Genomic DNA, 14,915 nt, shown 5'->3' with positions numbered 1-14,915 from the left:
AAGTGCTTCTGGAATTGTTGATAAATAGTGGGGGGAAGGTCCATCCAAAGTCCACGGAGTACGTCCTAAGGTCTCCTGGGCTTGGGCAGCAATAGCTGACTAAGAAATGGGCACTGAACATACTTCCCAATCTGCTGCAAACTGCTGCCTGTGATAAAACACCTACTCGGAACGATAGAATTTCATCTACGAAATACACGGAGAAATCCAAGTATTCTCCACTGAGAACTGGATTTGCCTCTACATTGCTCGAGTCACCTCTTAACTGTGTTAAAATTGTGCCAGATAAAAGAATTCTGGAGAAGCAAGCTGCGGAGCGATTTTGACACACCAAACCCAAGCGTGCTCTCCTGCCACGTGAACCTCAAACCCCAAAGAACAGGTTTAACGTACGTACTCGCCTCGTGTCCTGGTGCGAAGGGTGCTGCTGCGGCCAGGCTGCAAAGAGGGGGGCGACTCCACGGGGCTCCGCGGGGCGCGATGGCCTGGGGGTGCATTGGGGAGTGCCGGGGGGTGGGGGGCATTGGGGAGCCCAGGGAGGGCTGGGGAGCCCGGGGGAGCGCTGGGGAGCCTGGGGAAGTGTTAGGGAGCCCCAGGGGAGCGTTTGGGAGCCCCGGGAGGCACTGGGGAGCCGGGGGGGGGGGGTGTGGGGAGTCCCGGGGAGCTCGGGGGAGCGCTGGGGAGCCTGGGGAAGCGCTGGGGAGCCCGGGGGGGGGTGTGTGGGGAGTCCCGGGGAGCTCGGGGAAGCGCTGGGGAGCCCGGGGGAGCGCTGGGGAGCCCGGGGGAGCGTTCGGGAGCCCCGGGGGGCACTGGGGAGCCCGGGGGGGGACGGACTGGGGAGCCCGAGGAGCACTGGGGAGCCCGGGGGAGGGTTGAGGAGCCCCGGGGGGCACTGGGGAGCCGTGAGGGAGCGCTGGGGAGCCCCGGGGGGGCCACTGGGGACCCCCCTCCTCCTCCTCCCCCCCCCCCCCGGCCGTGTGTCACTGTCGCCCCCCGGGCGCGAGCCCGTCCCTCAGGGCCGCGGTGCCCGGGAGCGGCCGGCAGGGGGCGCCCGGCGCCGCTCCGCACGTGCCGGTGCCGCGAGCCGCCGGGGCGGGTGCGCAGAGCGCCGCGAGGAGCCGGGCGGGGGGCGGCGGCGGCAGGTGCCGAACCGGGCGGGGGGGGGGGCGGGGGGCGGCGGCAGGTGCCGAACCGGGCGGGGGGCGGCGGGCGTCCGGCCTTTGCGGCTTCGCAGCCAGCAGAGCGTCAGCGCTGTCGGACGCGGAGATTAGTTCAATTCTGCGAACGTCTCCAGGCTGATGGGCCCAGCGGGTAACCACCCCCCCTGCAGCAACGCGGGGGGAACGGTGCCCGTCCGAGACTGCCGAATTCACGCACGGCGTTTGGGGGGTCTCTGTGCGGCGCGTTAGTCCTTGTCCTTAATGCAAACGCGCTAAAAGCTGCGTCAGGCTACAACTAAAGTAAAACCAAACCCACCAGAAGAGGCTGCGCTGGTGACACGGCCGAGTGAGAAACGAGGACGCGAGAGTTCGGACGAGCGAACCTTACCTGGGGCGGCCAGAGAGGGATGCGTAGTGTAAAACAGGTCTCGATTTACTGAGCGAGGGGGTATCGGTACGCAGAGAGCCAGTGCTGCGGGTGGAGGGGACCCCTGTGCGTCCCCCCTAACGCCGACCCCTGCTTTAAGGCCTTCCCCGCGCGGCCGTGGCCGCTGCCTTGGCCGTGCAGTCCCTGCGCGGGGAGCGATCTCCGTCCCCGTGTTTACAAAGCCAAGGGTAGGCAGGCGTGATCGGGGCAGGACGCAAAGCGCCACGAGCAGCCATCTATTTCCAGCACCAAACGGTCCCTGCAATGACCCCACTCCGACTGTCGGCCTCGGACGTGGCGTCGGTAACCGATCGTGTCAGGATAACGCACCGTCTTGGTGAAGGCCAGGGTGAAGACGGGTCTGCTGGCCGGCATTGTGCGACTGCAGTTACCGGGGCGGTTCATAGATGGGGTCAGTCGTTTGACGGATGGAATCTGGTGTATTTAGGTGAGATTATTCCGGTGTTGCTGAACAGCGGCATTTGGACTTGTTCCGAGCGGTGCTCCTCAGGCATCAGGCTCCTCTCGGGGGAGGCTGTGACCTCTGCGGGACGCAGGAACTGGTCTACAGAAAATGGGAGGAAAAATATTTGCTGCTCCCTGCAAGTTCATTTAAATTGAAGACTCAGCAAAAGAACACTTAATAGATGTTTCTAGCTTTTGATGATTTAACCAAAGCTGACCCAGCGCGAGAGGAATAATCAACGCATTCTGCCCTGTTTGCTACCGTCAGAAAAGATACAGAATATTAAAAATAAAATGAAGTTGTTAGAGAAATTGCAAACCTACCATCAATGTCCGCACATGCCTTAAACCCATACAGGAGAGTATTAAGATCTTCGGAGACAAAGTCTCTGCGCAACGACAGTGCAAACACCCATTTAAGTAACTTAGGTGTCAACATGCTATTTTATTTTTAAACGCATTCTACAATATACACGTGTGAAAATAGAAGATTTTGAATGGCACAAGCCAATTCAGTTTGACAAAAGTTCTGAAAAAGCATTTCACATTTATGATAAACATCTGCATGGTTCATAAAAATACAATTTTCCCTTTCCATCTATATGTACTCATGCTTGTACTGAACATTTCTATATCATAATATATGGCCATATTAAAATGCAATGATAGCCAAAGCAGGCTTTAAGGAACAGCAGCTCTAAAAATCATGCTTTGTGCTTGCAGTAGGATAACACTATTGGTCACTATAAAATAAAACCTCGATAACATAATGTTGGAAAAGACACACACACCCCTCTTTTTTAAAGCAGACACTAAAAAGTAAGAGAGTTTAAAGTTTTCCTGTATCTTAAAGCAGTCGTCGTCTGGATCTGTTCTGAGAAGGGCCAGAGCAATCAAACTGCCACAATCTGGTTTAGCAGGCAACACGCACATAAATTATTCAGCATTCTAAAATCTAAAAATCAATGCTTTACGCTGCGTAATCCAGCTTAATGTAACAACCAGAAAACCAATTTATCAGCAATTTTAGATTAGGTTTTCCCACAAACCCTCAGGAACTGCAATTGCAACACGGACCAAGAGGAACGAGCCGTTGCCTGCCCTCCGTTACGCACACAGACCATTTTGTAGGATACGCGCTGGGCTGTCGGCGTGCGCTGTGACTCTCGGGGCTGGCTACACCCTGACCCGCCTCCCCCTCGCAGTGGAATTAATAAGGAGCTCTACATAAAATGCTGACATAAGTCTTGCAAAGCGTTCTTACTCCCTGGAGTAGTAGCACTGTTGCTGCTCGAGCCCTCACACACCTCCTGTCAGTTCTAAGTCATAGTGGGATGAATCAGAGAAAGGGAGCAGCAGCACACCGTGTCTGCGAGCTCCCACCTCCCCGGGTTACTGACAGCTGCATCGCTGCCCTCGATGTAAACAGGAGCTACACGTAATCAAACAATAACAGTAAATGTATCTGTATTCCTCCAGTACCAAGCATACCATCAGGGCTTGAATAATTAATGCTCTGGCTTATGATGTACCTTTCACCCCAGGATCTCTAAGCACTTTGCAGTGTGTGGGGATGGATTTTTATTTTGCTGGAGTAAATAGTGTAGAGAAAGATTAACTGATTGACCAAGGTCATGCTGCGTTAACATTTTATTTCTGCTCTACCATTTAACTGGATAGCTGCCGTGACCTTGTAAAGCAGAAGGCGGCTGCATGTTAAAGCTAACGATGTAAAGATCGTCTCCCTTAAAATATATCATATGTTTGTGATTAGGCAAAAGAAAAAGCTTCAGAAGAATTGCTGGTGGTGTGAGTGTTCACAGTGTTCTCTGGGGTATAGTAGCTGGAATTTTCAGTGGAGCCTGGGAGAAGTAGATGCAAAGCTCTCCCTGTATTTCAAGGAAAAATGGTTACTCAGCATCCCTGGGCTCTGCTGAAAAATCAAGCTTGTATACCTACGGAAGTTTCCCAAGTAGAAAAACTGGGGTGATTGGGTGAGGCCACGGGAGGTGTGCCAGTCTGTTCCCATGGAAGTTTTGATCCAGGATGCTCAAGATGCCACCACAAAGCCATAAATCAAATATTTTAGCAATGGACACTGGTCTGCGTGGGGGGAAGCCATTTGGGATACAGCTGTTGAAGCCAGGCTGATGATCTAATATGTCAGTAAAAGACAAAATGCATTGGTAGATAAAAACCCCAAAGGCTTCTCACAGCGAAGGTACTGAGGAACAAATGTGTTCTGCACTGCCTGGCTCCGGGCTCTGAACACGTGTCCCGCTGAGCCGTGCCCTCGCCAGCTCCGATTCCCGTCACAGCAGCCACGGGGGCAGGCGGCCGCTCTCGGCGACCTCTCCGTCCGGCCTCCAGCGCTCACGGGGCGCGTGCTCTGGTCCAGACCGGGCGAGCTGCAGCGTGCCGGGAGCCACGGCAGCGCCAGAGCCAGCGCACGCGCCCCCGGGGTTCAGCTGGGCTGACGTCCTCTCGTAAAGCAGGTCCGCTCCGATTACTGCCAGTGATTTTTCAAGGGGACGAGGGCGTTGTAACGCTCAACTGTCTTTTCTCGTGGCCCTAACCTGACTCTGCAAAGCCACACCAGCCTCGAGCACGCGACTCACGAGAGCGACGGGCTGCAGGAAAGGAGCCACTTGACTCGGCAGGGAAAGGAGACAACCCTTGTTCTGTGCGCGGCTCCCCCAGAAGTCAGTCAGTAGGCCTGACGAACAGAAAACACAAGTTGCCATAGAAACTCGCATGCCTTCCACCAGGAGGAGAAAAAAATGTAGGCCAATATTTCTGCTTAGCTGGCTCTTGTTCTTGCTGCGCTCCTCAGCCTGCCTGCATCTCAGGGCCAGATTAGCAACTCGCATTTATTTAGCCCCCAGCTGAGAAACGCCCTTGCCCTCACCGCCTCGGGAAGCTGCAGCTTTGCGCGCACACACACGCGTGTGCGCACTGACACACGGCCACACGCAGGGACAGGGACTCCGCATCAGCTGAGCCAGCACTAAGGCTGTTTGTTGCTGGGTGACCACGAATGAGGAACCCCACTGCCTGCGCAGGCGATGGGCAGGGGCTGGGCAGCGCCCCGGCTCCACACGGCCCCTCCCAGGCAACCAGCATCCTTCCACCGCCGTCATGCTGCGAAGTGGCAGGGAGGGCTGGAAGAGGAGTCGGAGTAGTGGGTTGGAAATGAAATGTTTGTGCTGGATTAGTCCGCCCCCTTTGATTAAAATAAACTCCCTTCCTCCCTACTGCACGTTTCTCATCTGTAAAACAAGGGTGAGCCCTCAGCGGGGTGGAAGCGTGCACGGGTATGTACGTATGTAAATGTATGCAAAGCCCTCTGCGATGCTCCGAGGGAAGGGAGCTGACGTGTGCTCGATGGTACAAGCACAGGCGTAAGATTGCCGTGGCTTGATGGTACAAGCTCCTGCGTTTACCCAGGAGATTTTGCCAGCGTAACTGTGAGTGTGGCTTTCACATCAAGTACAGCGGCAAAGGCCACTGGCGAGGAGCAGAACTGCACGCACACAGAACTCCCCGGCTTAAAACTCCCACTAGTGCCTCACACCACACCGGACGTTGCTCTGCTGGCAAAAGCCTCTCCCGGCTTGCCTGCCCGGCTGCGGCAGCCCTGCTGCCCCTCGTACCCGGGGCACCCCCGGGAGCCGGCGGGGTGTCTGCAGAGCTCCGCAGGGCTCGTCCCCGGACCCGCTGTGGCCTCGGGACCTCTCACCCTTCTGTTTACTCTGCCACCGTTTCAGTGGTACCCACACCAGTGCCCCTCTGTCTTTTGAATAGTTGCTGTAATATAAGTAGTTAATAACCACTGTTTGGTTTAGATACCTGCTTTGGGAGCGGAAGAGTCAGAAAGCTTATTTTAGAGATAAAAATCACTGCATAGGTTTAACAAAAGTGGAACAAAATTCAAGAGAAACTTTGCAACGTTTTCACTGGGGAAGCGAGAGTCTAATTCTGTGGCTGCCACTGCTGGATTCGGTATGTGGGACACTTCCCTCTGGGAAGGAATAAGTAAGATAACGTAGAGTTAAAAAAATAAAAGTCCTAAGCTTACTACAAGATGAGAACTTGAGAATATGTTAAAACTCAGCAGTAGTTTGTAGAGGAAAGTTGTTTAAAAGTGCAAAATGTCGGTACTGAAGAACAGATTTCTTCCAGTCTATATTGTCCCGTTAAATAATTTTCAAACGACGGGAAGTTCGATAAAGTAAGCGTAAACGCAGTATGAACCAAAGCATGATGGACCATCGGCAGGTCAGCACCGCTTTTCTCCCAGGCTGGCCGTTTGCCAGTCCCCGTTCCTTCTCTCTGCGCTACAGCAGCTACTTCAGTGCCCGAGCTCTGTGCGCGGCGGAACTGCGTCCTGCGTGTCCAAGCGACGCCGCCACATCGAGGTTTCCCAGCGGCAACGCTGCCTGCGGTCCCTGGTAGAGGGAAGTGGCTCGTGGTCCTTCTCAGGCTGCTCCTCACTCCGCTCGAGAAGCTGGTTCGACCAAAGCCGCCCTCCCGTCCGGCGGCTACCGCTGCTGAGGTCGCGTGAATCAGCTGAATTCTTTTGACTTAAAAAGGTCAAAATTTTGTGAATGTAAAACCCAATCCTGTAAACAGCCATGCGTAGAGATTTGCTGCCCAGCTCATTTCAAGGGGCAATGTGACTTCAGCCCCTTGCATGGAACTTGGCTGAAATCATACTGACATCTCGACCTGTCGTGGTTTGACGCGGCAGGCGGCTAAAACAACCACACAGCCGCCTGCTGACTGCCCCCAGTGGGACGGGGGAGAGAATCGGGGGGAAAAAGGTAAAACTCAGGAGGTAAAGACAGTTTAATATGACAGAAAAGGATGATGATGATGATAATAATAATAATAATAATAACAGCCAGTCGGGTTGGCTGTCCTGCCCCCTCCCAGCTCCTTGTGCACCCCCAGCCCCTTGCTGTGGGGCAGGGCGAGGAGCTGAAAAGTCCTTGACTTGGGGTAAACATCGCCCGGCATCAGCCAAAATACCAGTGTGGTATCAACAGTATTTCATCCTAAACCCAAACCACAGCACTGTACCCGCTGCTAGGAAGAAAACTAATTCTGTCCCAGCTGAAACCAGGACACAACCTTAAAAAATGGAGTTTGCCATTTGGAAAGTATTGTTAAATCTTTAAAAATATAAAAATAGTGCAGAATTACAACTGAAAAATCCTTCATTCAAAAAGAAAGCAAATCTTTCTCTTCACAGTTCTAAAAAATGAAGGAGGAATGTGATCCCTTTGATAACGTAGGCTCCAGCTGAGCAAGGTGCCTCCATTCCAAGCACAGGACTAGGACCCTGAGGTCAGTGGCAGTGCTAAAGCCAAGTCCGTACTTACTTGCTAAGCTGAAGCAGATCTCGACTATTTCATTGCTTCCCATCATCTTCCAAGAAAAAAAAAGAAAAGTTTAACGTAAGAAGTGAGAATCCTTTCTCCATCTCAAGCTCCCTGCTTACGGCAAGGTATTACCTCTCACCAAAATAACCTATAAAGCCCCAAGACTTTGGTAGAAGATTCAAGTCCTTGTAGCAGGAGATGTATAAGGTAAGTGATGCTATTCAAGCATACACACTAGGTTTGTGTTTACATTGAAAGGAATAGTATAAAAGAGGAACCGCAGAGGAAATATTTTGTTCAAGAATAAGTAACAGGTAATCGGCTTCCCAATATGCTGATTTCAAATGTTACTCCCTGTACCGAAGATACCGGAGTTACCGCATACAGAGAGCTTTACGTGTTGAAAGGAAGAGAGATAATTGGTGAGTGATCAAAGATTTCTGCCTGGTAATTTACAATCATTTTGGGGCAGGATTCCTGTGGAGAGGAAAACCAGACATCAGTCGGATGTTAAATGATAAAAAGCTCCTGCGGAGGCAGTTATACATTCACCCAAATCTCCTGTAAAAATGCAGCATCTCCTCAGGCCCATAAACCTGCTTTTCTGGAAAGGAGCCCTGGGGTCAGACATGTGCATCCCTTGTGTACCGCAGAAAGAGATACCAACACAGATTTTCCTCTCCTTTCCATACTTTCCTGCCAGGCAGCCGTTGTCTCTCTTTTACGTGCCTGTGCTTTAAAGCCTCTCCATCTGCCAGCAGCAGGCGATTGATTTCAGTAGTAGGAGTCGCGTGAGTAAAACCACTCGCCTGCAGAACCCGGTACGGACCGTGAGGCCGTCAGCACGACGAGGGGCAGGCACCGGCACGGGCACCAGCCTCCACGGGAGTCACCCAGACATCCTGGGAACAGGGATGTGATGGATGTCCAGGGAACACCCACCACCGAGACAAGATTATTTTAGGCACAAACTGTAACTTCCATTTTCTGTCAGCAGAAGTTTGATGTACACAGAAGCATTATTTCATAGTTATGTATCTTTGGAGGTGGCTTCATGCCCAACACCCTCACACGCCCTCAGAAAATCCAAACTGGGAAAGATCCTGTTTCTTCCCCGCATGACTGCGGGAAGCACCGCTCACTGGAAAGTACTCAGAAAAGGTGATTTTAATCCAGCAGGTACTGGTTGCTCACAATGGCTATTTTTACAACAGCAATAAGATAATGAAGATGAACCTAAATTGTTCTCACTGGAGGGATCAAACAAGCCCTGCAGACATAAATGTCCCTTGCTAGAAGGTGACCTACCCCCAGCCACGTCGCTGACGCTCCCCCTGCATCGGGTGCAGGCAGGGGGGCTGCTGCCCAGCAGCTGCCTGCTGCCAGATTCGGAGGGGGCTCAGCGGGCACTTCCGCAGGCCTGACCCCACAGGTTAGCTTTCCAGCCCATTTCACGTGGGACGAAAAGCAACAGACGGCCTCTTCGGAGCTTTAACTGTGACTTTACGTTTACATCCTTAGATGGGGGAAAGGAGCAACTCCTGCCTTCATTGAGCAATACAGCCTGGGTCATCAGAGCGCTGCCAAATTGAAATACAGTGACTAGTGAAGCTCACACTTCGCTCAGACTAACGTAGCAAAGGCATCGTGCATATAACCGATCCCTGCTCACTGGCGTGGTGTCCCAGCATCAGCCCAGGGAGCTTTTGGTTGAATGAAGGTCCGGTGCCGCTGGGCACGATCCAAAGATGACGGCAGCTCTTGCCAGACGAGAGTTCGCAGCCGCCCAGACCGGGCAGAGGAGGGAAGTGTTCCTCCTCCAGATCGCTGCCAAGGACCTGCCCAGGGGCAGAGGCCAGAGCAGACCCAGAACCGGGGGGTCCTGCACTGCCCATCGCCCCCCGGCGAGGCCGTGCTCTTCTGACTGTCGCCACACCGTGCTCAACGCAGATGTCTCCGTGTGGCTGCATTTACTGTGCTGGGTTTAACTATCAGCATTCTGGGTACCAAAATGTCTTTATAATATTAAGAATTAAAAGGAAATGTTTCATAATAATGGGAGGCATGCTGTGCTAGTGATTGCAACTGTTTTTAATAACCCTAGATCAATTTTTTTCTCCCACTTTCTCCAGATTTGAAAGCTCAATTAATTTTGAGCTACAACTCTGTCTATCATTTCAACCACATGTGGCACAGTGAGAATTCAAGCGAGACAATGGTTAATTTTTGGTATCTTCTGCTGCCTAATGACAGGTGTGCTGTCCTAAGCAATTAGCTTTCAAAAAGGGATCCCCTTAACCCTTCCCTAGAACTGGTTAGTGATCTTGGTTTTACTTCATTAAGCTCTTGACAGCTCAATGTATTCACATCTGTTACTGTTTGGGAGTTTGATTCCAAGAACACAAATCGCTTCAAGAACTGGCAACAAATGCATTCAGGCTCGTGGTGCAGATCAAAATCCATCTGTTTACTAATCAAAAGCCATATTTTAATCACAGTACAATACCGGTGTCAGCAATATCGTAACTTAGACTTTCTCTCTGCCCTAAACATGATAGGTAGTGCTCTTCATTTAAGCTGCATTTATTTGAATTAGATATTTAAAATGCAAGTAGTCTGATATTCAAGCACTTGCATGCCGGATTTAATCAATCACTGGACTAGGTCATTGGGCGTTTTTGACCTACAGGCTTAACCTGGAAGTTTCTTACGATTTTTTTTTTTTTTAATTCCAGGTAAAACCTTGGCCTCATAAATTATCCCACCTTACTCCTCATTTAAGTATAGCAATGAACTCAACTCTGCACTCTATTCAGGTTCACACTTCTCTCTTCTTCATGCCTGGGATATAAACTCAACTTTCAGGTGCCAGACACACCGACTTTCCTGACTGTGTGTACGCGCTGTAAATTATGCCGCATTTTGTACCTGTGTTCTTCTGTGCAAAGGAGGAACCGGAGTAGGGTTAAGTCAGGTTTCTTGTGAACAAATGGACTCTTGCCCGCAGGCCACATACTTTGCTTTGGAAGCTGGAAACCCTACGATGAGTAAGGCAGGAACGGAAACTGTTCCTGAAGGACTGGACTCCATCCCTGGCAGCTTTTCTGTTCAGTGGTGTGATGCAATTTTTTTTTTTTCTCCCAGTGAAGTTTCAGGTCTTGCATTTTAACAGATGTACTCCCATTACAAGATGATAAACAACAAAAAATTTAAGAAATTAAATAGCTATAGGATACTGAACTGGGTGGTCTGATCCAGCATGGTGTCTGGTTTCTGCTGCATCAGTCACTTCTAATATGATTCTCAATTACATCAAGAGAGGAAAACAATGTGATGAATCAAATTATAGCTTAAATTTCTAATTATTTGTTTCTATGAAGTAAAATACTTTGCCTCCCCCAACGATGACAAAGCTGACCGATGTCTGTGAAAGTTTACCTGTGCTTGGTGACCCAGAGGAGATTAACAGAGAAACTGCAGCTCCGTCGGATCCCGAAACTTGGGGAACAACCTGGGCAAAATCTGGGGAAACACCCCAAGATCCAGCCTGGGGGAAATGAGAGAAGATCTCAGATTTCAAGATGTTTGGCTTAGCGTAGGAGGGCTGAAGAGAGACTGTGTGGATTATGATGGGGAGGGTCTGGGTAGATAATAATTCATTTGGATTTGAAACAGGGAGGATATTTTTGGAATGGAAAAACAGTAAATGAGACCGTAAGGACGTTACTGACTTGCCGCAGCTGCTCTGCGGAGGGTCAGCTCAGATGAGGGGATCCGTAGGGTTTTTTTCCAAAATGCAAATCCTAAAGAAGGACTTACATTGCACTATGTGACAAATCAGTATATGGCTGTATGTGTCAGCTTCTAATTGCAACAGTCATTTTGATTTTAAAAGAGCGGGCGAGACGATTGTAAAATTATGCCGTATCATTTAACTGTGATTCCTAGAGCACTGTCAATGGATGGCAAATGTAGAGTGGTCAGAGGCTATTACAGGATAATGGCCTCTTCAAATGAGAAAGTCTGCAGACATTAGGCAGCACAATTCCCCATGGATTTCATTCTTCTAGGTGGGCTGCTGTCCTTGCAGCAGCTTAGCTAATAAGGGTGTGAAAAGTTACCCGAGCGCTCCTCTGGAAAGAAGACTTACGGACAGGCAAAGGGGAGGGAATAGTTCTAGACTAAAAGAGAACTAGGTCAAGCAGGAGGTCAGAAGACACTGACAAAATCTTTTTGATTTTTGGATGCTTAAGAAAAATGAAATAAGTATCTGCATTAAGTTTCTCCAGTTTTTTCTATGTTTGTTTATCGTGACTGCTATCTGGGTCATTAGCACCTAAATTTGCTGATATTCTCCATTGTTAGTGTTTCCAAGAAAACAGTGGAGTAGAGGGTGCACAGTTATGAAATAATATGAGCGTATTCAATAGCTATTATGAAAGCTTTCGAAAGCAAGCGCTAGCGATAGTGCCTAGTGCTACCAGGCTGTGTCGCTCCTGCTGCCAGAAGTGCTATCAGACACTTGCTTTGCATCTGGGGCGCGTGACGCGAGGCCCGGAGCCAGCCAGGCAACGTTCCTGTGCAGATTCAGCAAGCCAAGAACATGTGGGACACAAGGTCTAGACTGGATACAGCAGTTCAGCGAGCGTCTGCTGGGAGGGAAGCTAATCCAGGATTATAACACACTGTTCAAATTGCACGTGCTTTGAGAGCAACAGAACGCACTTGTGGGAGGTGTTCTCTTGATGAAGTTTTCTTCACGCACATACTAGTGAAAATATTAAATAGAAACAAGTGTGACGGATAATAAAAAGGACCATTTGAAGTTCAGAAATAAAGTACAATGGTATTTTGATTCATCTGAAAATACTCGCATTTTGCAAACAGCAAATTTGGATTTCTGTGCAGAACAAATGGAACTGCCAAGCAGGCTTAACTAAAGGTTGAATTAGTTCCAAACCAAATTTGCTGATTTCTTGCCCTTGTATTCCAGTTGCAGAGTAGCAGTTTCTCACTGACCTTACGTACAAACAGCTCCTATGCTTCAACTAGGAACACTCACTGTGGGACTGCTGCTCCTGAAGAAACTCATCCTTACAGCCACAAAAAGCATGACCCGTAAGCTCTTCTGTTGGCAGTTAGGTGACCAGAAGCATTCTGCACGTGACAGCAATCTCATGCCAAAGGATCTGTAAGGATTTCTGGCTACGTTCACAACATCCAATTAGATCTACTACCTACCGGGAAATTTAGTCCTGAAGAGCACAGTAAGAACTGTGCTTGTCCACAAACGTCCACCACACACAAAATTCTACATGATTATTGATAGGAAAAAATGTCAGGTAAGACAGCTGGTCTCAAACACTGGGTCATCCGTACTCTCTTACAAAAAATACCAAATACTGAAAATAATACTTTGAACAAATTTGCTGTAAGATTGAAGCGAACTATGCTTTCCAGTTTGCCAGCCAACACTACATAACTATTATCCTCTTGTGCATAGCCTGAATACTTAAATGTGCATTAGGATTAACTGTATTGTATTGTATTGATTGAGCCTATGTTAGAATCAAACTCTATTCTTTCTGAGATAATTTCCAGATTGTTGAATAACACTAAAGAGCTGTGAGTCAATCCCACAGTTATTTTTACGTGAATTATAATAAATTTTGCAGTTAAGCATACATAAGGTTATAAAAGCATAGCTTAAATAATCAACATTTCGATAATTGTCTTAAGTATGGGTATGATGTCTGAAAGCACTGACTGCTATATGCTCAAAACCAGGCGAACATATTTGTTAATTTAGATGGTGAGCCTGCAAATCGCGATGCAGGATAGGGTCCTTCTTAAGTCAGTATAGAGCTCTGTAGGTGCAATGAATTGCGGCAGTGAAGCCATCAGCGGGTTCCTGACCCTGTGAAAATCCACACAGTTTTGATATTAATTATAGATTTCACCCATTATTTTCCTTGATATGGGGTAAGTCAGTAAGATGCTAGTTTATACATACCTGAAAAGAAAAGCCTAAGGGATTTTACAAGATGGTTAACCTATGACCATTACATTAAGGCTTCAAAACAAATGTAACTCATTTGCTCAGGGATGACAGATTAATAAATTGTTCCACCTCATTATCCGCATAGTACCTGACGGCATAGCTTAGAGGAAGTCTGGCAAATGACATAGGCCAGAGGTCAGTGCTCCTTTTTCAAAAACAAGATTACAAACCTTAATACAAATATAAATGATTCAGCAGATCTATAAAAAGACAGTAGAAATCCTAGTTTGGGTTCAAATACTTATCAACGTAAAAATCGCGCATCAAGCTGTAAAGCGTGGTGCTAGGCACAAGAAATGGAAGAGGAAATGGATGCAACCGCATTTCCGACTTCTCCGTGGCTGTCACCTTGGCAATGCCGGTGCTGCCAGACATCGCTGCGTGCCGGGGCAGGTCTGGGACCCACGGCGCTGAAGCAGACTGCGCGCTGCTGGTGGGGCAGGTACCACGCGTAGGCGGCTCCAGGGCCACCCATGACCACGACAGGGTGTCTCCTAATTCCTTTCTCTGGGTTGTTGGAACATCAATATAAAATAATAGAGAGAGTGGACTGTAGATTAGATACAGTCCTGCAGTTCCAAACCCGTGAATCAGGATGAAGACTCTCTCGAGTTAAGCTTTAACATAGGACCGCATTTTAAATGCTTAAGCTTTTGCGCTTTGTAATGTCCCTAGAAATCTTCAAGCCTGTAGGGTCATATTTGCAAGCTTTTATCAACAACTGCAAAAACGAAAAGAATATTTAAAATAACAAAACACTTGCCTGCAGGAGTTAAGGAAAAGGTGAATATCATGAAAGCTGTGATGAAATTACGAGACCTGGAAGCTATGAAACACAACTTTTAATATGAAAAGATGAAACTAGCTACAAACATGCTGAGATTTACATATTGATTAGTCTTGGCAGAGAAGCCATAAACCCAGAAGGTATTAGGAAGAAAGGTTGTGGCTCAAAATAGCTACTCTTTATGGTAACAGACATGCATTTTCTATGCAGGCATGTGTAAACTTTAATGAATAATGTGTAGAATAGAGCAGGGCAGAGAAAACTACATAACTAAGCAAAAATACTATTTTTTTGGAATTGCTTCTATAGCTGTGGAAATAGGTGAAGATTTGCTAAACTGTAGAGTGGACAAATTTAAAATGGTTGTAACGAGAGCCGAGTACAACAATCTGAATAGCATCACTGCAGCCAGACCACAAGCAGAACACCCACTTTCATGCCAGTATTGTGCATGGAACTGTAAAGGCCTTTTGTTTCCAGAGTCACAAATAAAAATAATCTAAAGTATCAGGTCAGGAATGTCTGGAGTGCCAGGCCAGACAAATAGCACAAAATAACCTTAAACCAGCCAGAAGCAGCGAGTGAGGAATTCCCCTCGTGAAGGGGAACTGTACGGACACAGTAGGGTAGA

This window comes from Balearica regulorum, chromosome 19 (genome assembly GCF_011004875.1).
Source record: "Balearica regulorum gibbericeps isolate bBalReg1 chromosome 19, bBalReg1.pri, whole genome shotgun sequence".
Lineage (NCBI taxonomy): Eukaryota > Metazoa > Chordata > Aves > Gruiformes > Gruidae > Balearica > Balearica regulorum.
Note: the sequence above shows the minus strand (reverse complement) of the source record.